Source organism: Oratosquilla oratoria, chromosome 15, assembly GCF_046742065.1.
Source record: "Oratosquilla oratoria isolate Oo_2021 chromosome 15, ASM4674206v1, whole genome shotgun sequence".
NCBI classification, from domain to species: domain Eukaryota; kingdom Metazoa; phylum Arthropoda; class Malacostraca; order Stomatopoda; family Squillidae; genus Oratosquilla; species Oratosquilla oratoria.
This window is the reverse complement of record NC_134791.1, coordinates 55,719,332-55,726,831: the sequence shown is the minus strand read 5'-3', so window position 1 is coordinate 55,726,831 and position 7,500 is coordinate 55,719,332.

Below are 7,500 nucleotides of genomic sequence, written 5' to 3'. Positions count from 1 at the left end.
TCAAAGTTATGTATTATGTAAAAAAAAAGTACAATTGAAGAAACATATAGCCCGCTTCCCCATTATAAACGAGGTAGCCAGCCATGAGATGTACCCACCCGTCACCAGTTCCACATCAATCTAACACTGAAGCTATATAGAAGAATGATGTCAGGATACAGGAACCACAAACCAGCGGACTAATGTCAATAATCATTAGCAATATGATTACAAGAATCACCTAAGATGAATATAAAGGAGACTTATTAACCCACTGTCGAAGAATGAGAATAAAATGGATAGAAAATCTTTATATTTCGATCATTATCTGTGATCCTCTTCTGCTAAAGAGGACCACAGATAGTGGTCGAAATATACATATTTTCTGTCCATCTTATTCTCATTCTCCGACAGTGGGTCAATAAGTCTCATTTTACAAATGTGCTACTACATCATACCTTCCTAATGAATATACATGTTCAGCCCTTATCACAACAGGAGGAACATGGTACAAAGTGCGATAAAAAAAACTCCTTGTCTTTCCATGTAACAAAGAAACAGAATGATGGTCTGTCATGCTCGCGCAGTAAGAGCAAATAGTTGTAATTTGGGTTCAATATACCACGTACCGTTATTCTATGAACAATGGGGTTATGTTACACATGATTTAGTGACCAAGTTCACCTGCCCAACTGCAACTTTAGTTTGAACTTCAGACTTGAGCAAAAAATAAACATTAAATCCTGTGTCATACTCAGGAAATTAGGAACGCGATCCTCGAAATGTTAGAGTAGTCCTCGGGCAATGCGCCGAACGACGTGTTTTGAGTGGCACTCAGGCTTCAAGAGGGACAGAACGACATTGGAGGATGACAAGAGGTCAGAGCGACCTTCAACGAGCACACCTGAAAACGTCGAAGAAATTGCGCGAATTGTACGTCAGAGTCGTCGAATCACCATCAATCTAACGGTAGCTGAAATGTACCAATATGGACATAGCACTAACAATAGTGAATATAAAAGAAACATGGAAATAGCGACATCAAATTGGCCTGAGAGTAACATATATATACTCGTATATGTATATTTTATTTTGCTAAAGTGCCTCTCCCCCAGCGTATGGGACAACAATAACCAAAGTGAAACATAAAAGAATAAAACGATACAAAGGAAAATTAACCAGTTACGAATCAAATATCAAAACTAGGACAGAAATTTTTTATTCTGGGTAACATCAGACAACTTTATTCAGCTCAGAGGTTCCTATGAGCTGAAATATTCCTTCTAAACAGGGCATAAATTCAAAATGTTTAGATTAAATAAAATTAATAAAACAAGCAAATAGAAAAATTAATAACAAAATGAATAAGTAAATAAATAAGTAAATAAATAGATAAACAAATAAATAGATAACAATAAATGAATAAATAAACAAATAAACGAATAGATAAAAAATAAAAAAATAAATTAATAACTTAATAAATAAATGAATGGATAGATAGATGAAAAAAATAAATGAATATACATATAAATACGTCAATAGATAGATGAACAGATAAACAAGTGATTCGATAAAAAAAACTGAATAAATAAATAGAGATAAACAGTATCAAATAAAAAGGGAGAGGACAGCCGGGACCGACCTTATAATCCCTTCAAAAACCTTAACTTAAAACAATTGCGCAGTGTCCAAATAGCACTAATCATGGGTTCTAACTCCTCCAGTTTCCATTACTTTATAAGTATCCCAAACAAAATCCATACTCTATTCTTGTCCTTCTTAATAATACCTTATTTCAACTCTTTTCATATTCACCCTTTCCTTACTACTTTCCTTTCTCTACTGTCTTTGTTTCCCACTGTTTGTTATATGTGATTAGTCTTCAATCGAGCTTGAATTAAACTTGTGAAATATTTTTTGTTTGTTTGTTTTTTCAGATTGATACATTTGCTCTCTGAGTATTATTCAAGGAAGCCTCAGAGCAACCAGAAGCTAGATGCTAGTTGATTTTTGCAGTGACGTTAGTGATTTCTTTAGTCCAATGATCTTTAACTTTATATCTAAGATCCTCCCCAATCGTAAACTAATAGAATTTTCTCCTCTTCCACCCTTTCTCCAATCAGACTCGTTGTTACAAGTCTATATGCAATATTGTATACTTAAGCAATCTTGAATCACTGCATAACTCACATAGGTTGCACATACTAAAAGTCAGCAATTCATTCGGGTCCCCGGCCATTGTTTATAAGCACAAACCAGAGTGTTCTTGTGGAACTCGCTCACCTTTTGCCTGTATTGTTTTCAAAACATCCAAACCATAAAAAATATAATTCTCACCATCTACCCCCACTTTCTACCTAATTCTCTACCAGCCTCTTACATCTTACATTCAATATTCTAAACACACATTCATAGCTCTTTTTCTGATTCTTCGTGTCTATATTACAGCCATTTGACAGTCCTCTTCATTCTTACCATCTCCCTTTTTCTTCATAGTTGATCATTCCGATTATTCATGTCTTCCACGCTAATTTGCAGTTCCTTGCACTATGTATTTTACTTCTTATATAATCACCATATTTCTCTCTGCCCACTTCTTACGATAACCCCTCATTTGTTCTGGTACGTCCCATTCCTTATTTTTAACCCATCCTCTAAACTTATACTCTGTTTTCCATCTGTCTCAGCAAACCTGTTTATTCTTTCCCCCTTTTTAATTTTTTCCTCGTGTTTATGTTTTCTTACATAATTTATCTTAATTTGTAATTACACTATGACCCTTCATATTCATTGCTTTCATACTCAGATCTAAAACCCATGATGTACACAATTCAGTGCTGGGTACCCCCATGTCCTCTAATTGGTCCCACTGTGTTCTCCCACTACCTTCAGTTTTATTTTTACTAATATTTCTCTTCCTTTCTAAGCTCTAGCCAGCCTTCGGTGAAGGGAAGAGCAGGTACATAAACCTAAGTATCCTCGGGATGTAAAGGTCTTGCAGAAACCTGACATAAAGTCATTAGCTACAAAGAGTAGCGACACGATACAGTAGGTGATGCGTTAATCCGACGAAGAAGAATTTCCTCTTTATGTTTTATTTTGATGTCCTTAGACAATTTCACTCATTTTAGAGACAAATTCCTCCATTAAACACACACATATCGACAGACAATTTTATAGGGATAAACCTTTATTACCCTGCCAGAGCTAGTTTCTCTGTGTACATATATTTTTTGTTGATGTTGCTAGGTGGATTTATTCGCATGAGAGAGCACTCGTTACCTCTCTCTGCAGTTTTTAATGGTTAGTAGATGTTCTATGTGATTATCGATTATAAAGTGCATTACCCATACAAATTGAATTAGGAAACTAGTTTCATCGTTTTATTTCTTATGTAACATTTATGATTTATGTACAATTATTTTTTATTCACATAAAATGTACATCTACTTTAATAATACTTTTTCCTTACAATGGATATATCTGGTGTATATTCATTTCATTATATTTCTAAAGGAATAAACAGTATATATACGGCCTTTACCAAACTTGATGATCAATGGGATAATTGTTTGGGGTACGTTCCATGATTATTCTTTGCAAGGAAGGGAATACTTTCAGGAAATGTATACCATACAAAAAAAGAAAAGAAAAAAAAAAAAAGCATGCGAACCACTTTAGATTATTACGTGTTGTATTTATTATCAGCAGTGTATATGCTGCATTTACATTATACAAACACGAACTTATGTCCCAAACTCACTAGGAATTCAATTTTGACGAGATAGAATCACCTGGTACTAGGGGTGGAGAATCAGCGATTAAAGGCGATCAGGGATGAGAGAAGCGATTAGAGTTGATTGGGGACAAATGGAATGTGTTTACCTGAATCAAGGTAAATGGAATAAGATTAAAGGGTGCTTACCCCTTCAGTACCATGGTAAGTGTGCCGAACAGCAAGTGATTTGATTAAACAGCAGAGTAAAGGTGGCTGCCGTTCAGAGGAGGATCAATATTAATGAAGACATTACTCAGGCCCGGGGCCAGATAATTCTTAGGTACACGGTTAAACTGTCCGTCAATTAAATAAAATCCCTTCAGTAATCGCCCTTGAATGATGAGTTTTAGTATTGTTGTCTTCAGACGATTTCTTTCAAATTTGACAGTCAAAAAGGTTAAAAACTGATCTCGAGTAACTCATAGCTTAAGAATATGTGATGATTATTCATTTGGTTTAAAAATTGCTAATTTTGGGTTATAAAGTATTGCTAAGAAACTTAATTTATCAAGAAATTCACACAAAGGAGGCATTTATCTCCGGCCCAAGACAACACATTTGCCTCACGTGCATAGACGGCCAATACAAATTGAAGTCGCCTGGATCCTGGATCGGCGTTGAAGTCGCCTGGAGCCTGGATCGGCGTAATTCACGAAACGATTGCGAAACTCAACGTGACAAATTGAGTTTAACATAAAATAATTTCAGTTCATAAGGTTCAATTTTGATCCTAACATATACGAGGAATACAGTAACAAAAAATTATAAGAATGAAAAAAAAAACTAAAGAAGCAGAGGAACAGTTGGACCAAATTTACGTTATTTTCCTACGTTCAAGGACCATTCCTACCTGATTAAAGTCACATGGTGTTAGCCTAGCTAATGGGTCTAACCAACTTGTATCTGTAATACTAATTTGCCTTGATAAAGTGATTTTATCTTCCCTAATGTCTAATGATGTTATTCAAATAAGGGGCTGAGATGAGTTAAAACAGTCTCAATCACGTAATTTTGCCCAGAATTTGCCCTCGGTTGAATTCAATCGTCTGTCATTAGCTGAATATATATATATATATATATATATATATATATATATATATATATATATATATATATATATATATATATACATATATATATATATAAATGAGTATATATATTTATATATATGTGTGTAAATATATATATATACACATATATATATGTATATATATATATATATATATGTATATATGTATATATATATACATATATATATATATATTATATATATATATATATATATGTATGTATACAGTGGTACCTTGGGATACAATCGCCCTAACATACGACGAAAATTTTGAGATACGACAATTTGAAAAGACAGCAGTAGGTAGCGGACTGTTCGCTCGGCCCCCAATGATTCCCGACGCTTCGCTGTTTGTTCGTCGTGTTTGCACTGTTTTGTATATTTTTATTTTGAATTTTGTGCATAACCATGTGTCCTAATGTTAAGGACAAGGATAGTGAAAAAATAAAAATCTCGACGAGGTAAAATATTAAATAATCGCAAAACGTATGCGTGGTGTGCGGGTGAGTGACTTAGCCAAAGAATATGGACGCAATGCACCAACAATATCCACGATCATTAAGCAGAAAGATACAATAAAGGTCCAGCCTTTCAAAGGGGTCACCATTAGTTCGCTAGCTCTCGTTGCCCTCTCTCCCTCCCTCCCTCCTCCTCCTGGCTCACACCTCCACTCGCCGCTATCACCTGTCTCCGTGGTATGATATGATAAACAACATCTATCATTGTTATTCATTATTTTATTGTGTGTGTGTTATTACATATGTACTTATTTATTGATTGTGCTTGTTTTGTGTAATGTAAGTTTGCTTTGGGGGTAATTTCGTATCGCTGAAACGGATTAATTCTATTTTCATTGATTCATAGGGAATAATTGTTTTGAGATACGATTTTTTTACATACAACGGCGGCCACACAACGAATTAATTTCGTATCTCAATGTATCACTGTACATACACACACACACACACACACACACACACACACACACACACACACACACACACACACACACACACACACACACACACACACACACACACACACCCACACCCACACCCACACACACACACACACACACACACACACACACACACACACACACACACACACACACACACACACACACACACACACACACATATATATATATATATATATATATATATATATACAATAAATATAAAATATACAGTATATATAAAAGTTGTACAATAACGATCATAACAACTTAACAACTTGGTATACAAGTTGCCAAGTTGCCAGGCAAACAATGCCACTGAACTGATCGTCTTCATGGAATTCCTACGGGTGGTTGGCAAGCTCAGTTAAATCTTTTACTTACGTTTTTATCTTATAATTTGTAGTTATTTTAGTTTCCACCTTTATATTCCATTTGGTATAATGATATCTCTCAAAACAACAAGTTTACAATGCGATAAGTTTATCACAGTTGAACAGAACTACCTAGCGATATATACAACACCCTAACTCTCTAGAGCCCACACAAACAGATTTAGGACCTGAAAGTATTCTGTTTTGATTGACGCCAGACAATTTCATTCAGTTTAAGAGAACCTAGGGTCAGCAAAGTGTTGGCGAAAATGTCTGGCTTTAGTCAGAATAAAGTTTGGAGAATACTTCACAGGGATATAAAAGCTCATGATTATAGCTATTTTCATAGCAAACAATCAGAATGATTCAAAACAATTATTGCCGTGGAAGTCATTCTAGTGAAGACTGGTACTGTGTTATTTTCTCATAGGAAAGATCATATGGTCTCATATAGAACTTCATATATGTTGATAGAAGGAAGAGTGTATTTGCAACCGTTTTCTGGTTAAATATGTGAATTTAACCTTTGCCCTTTACGGTCGCATTATCAAGCTTTATGTTATATATGAGCCTAAATACAGCTTCCTATATGCTTAAAATAATACAAATAATTTGGAACTGTTTCTGAGATAAGGTCGTTAAGAAAGAATAAATGTGATCTTTAAAGGTCAAAATTTATAATGGTCAATAGTACCAAACATGTAGATTTCTGTGTACTTCAATAAACATTCCTTTTCTGCATGTTTAAGGATGTTTGGATAATGACCTTAAGCCAGAAACCTTTTGTTTTACTGATTTTCAAAACCTTTTATATTTTTCAGCCGTAGTTGATAGGGTTGTAACTGAGAAATAAGATAAAAGTAATTCTTGTGTCAAACAATTTGGACAATCTATGATAAATTAGAGTGAAAACATATATGATTTCGGCAACTTTGACCATGACTCAATTATTCACAAAATATGTTGTAGACAATTGTTCACCTTTTCTGAATGATTTATGTTAACTGATCTCTCTGTTTTTCCGTGATATTGATAACAAACAGAATCATCTAAAATGAATTTGTCTCCGGCCTTCGAGCGATTTCGTTTTACGAGAACGTAGTATACACAACATTTCATAGTCTTTTAACTTTTCGACAAGACAAAATACATAAGTGAGTAGCTTAAAGAAATAACTAGGCTGAAGCTACTACCTGTGCCACGCGTATTCAGACAACCACTGGTAAATGTTGAAGATAAGGCCTTGACATATTTGGTTATGGAACGATGCCACCAAATTCAAAAACTCTCCACAACATTATACACTTTTCCAGCCTTAGCACAAAGACGTTCGACACCTGGA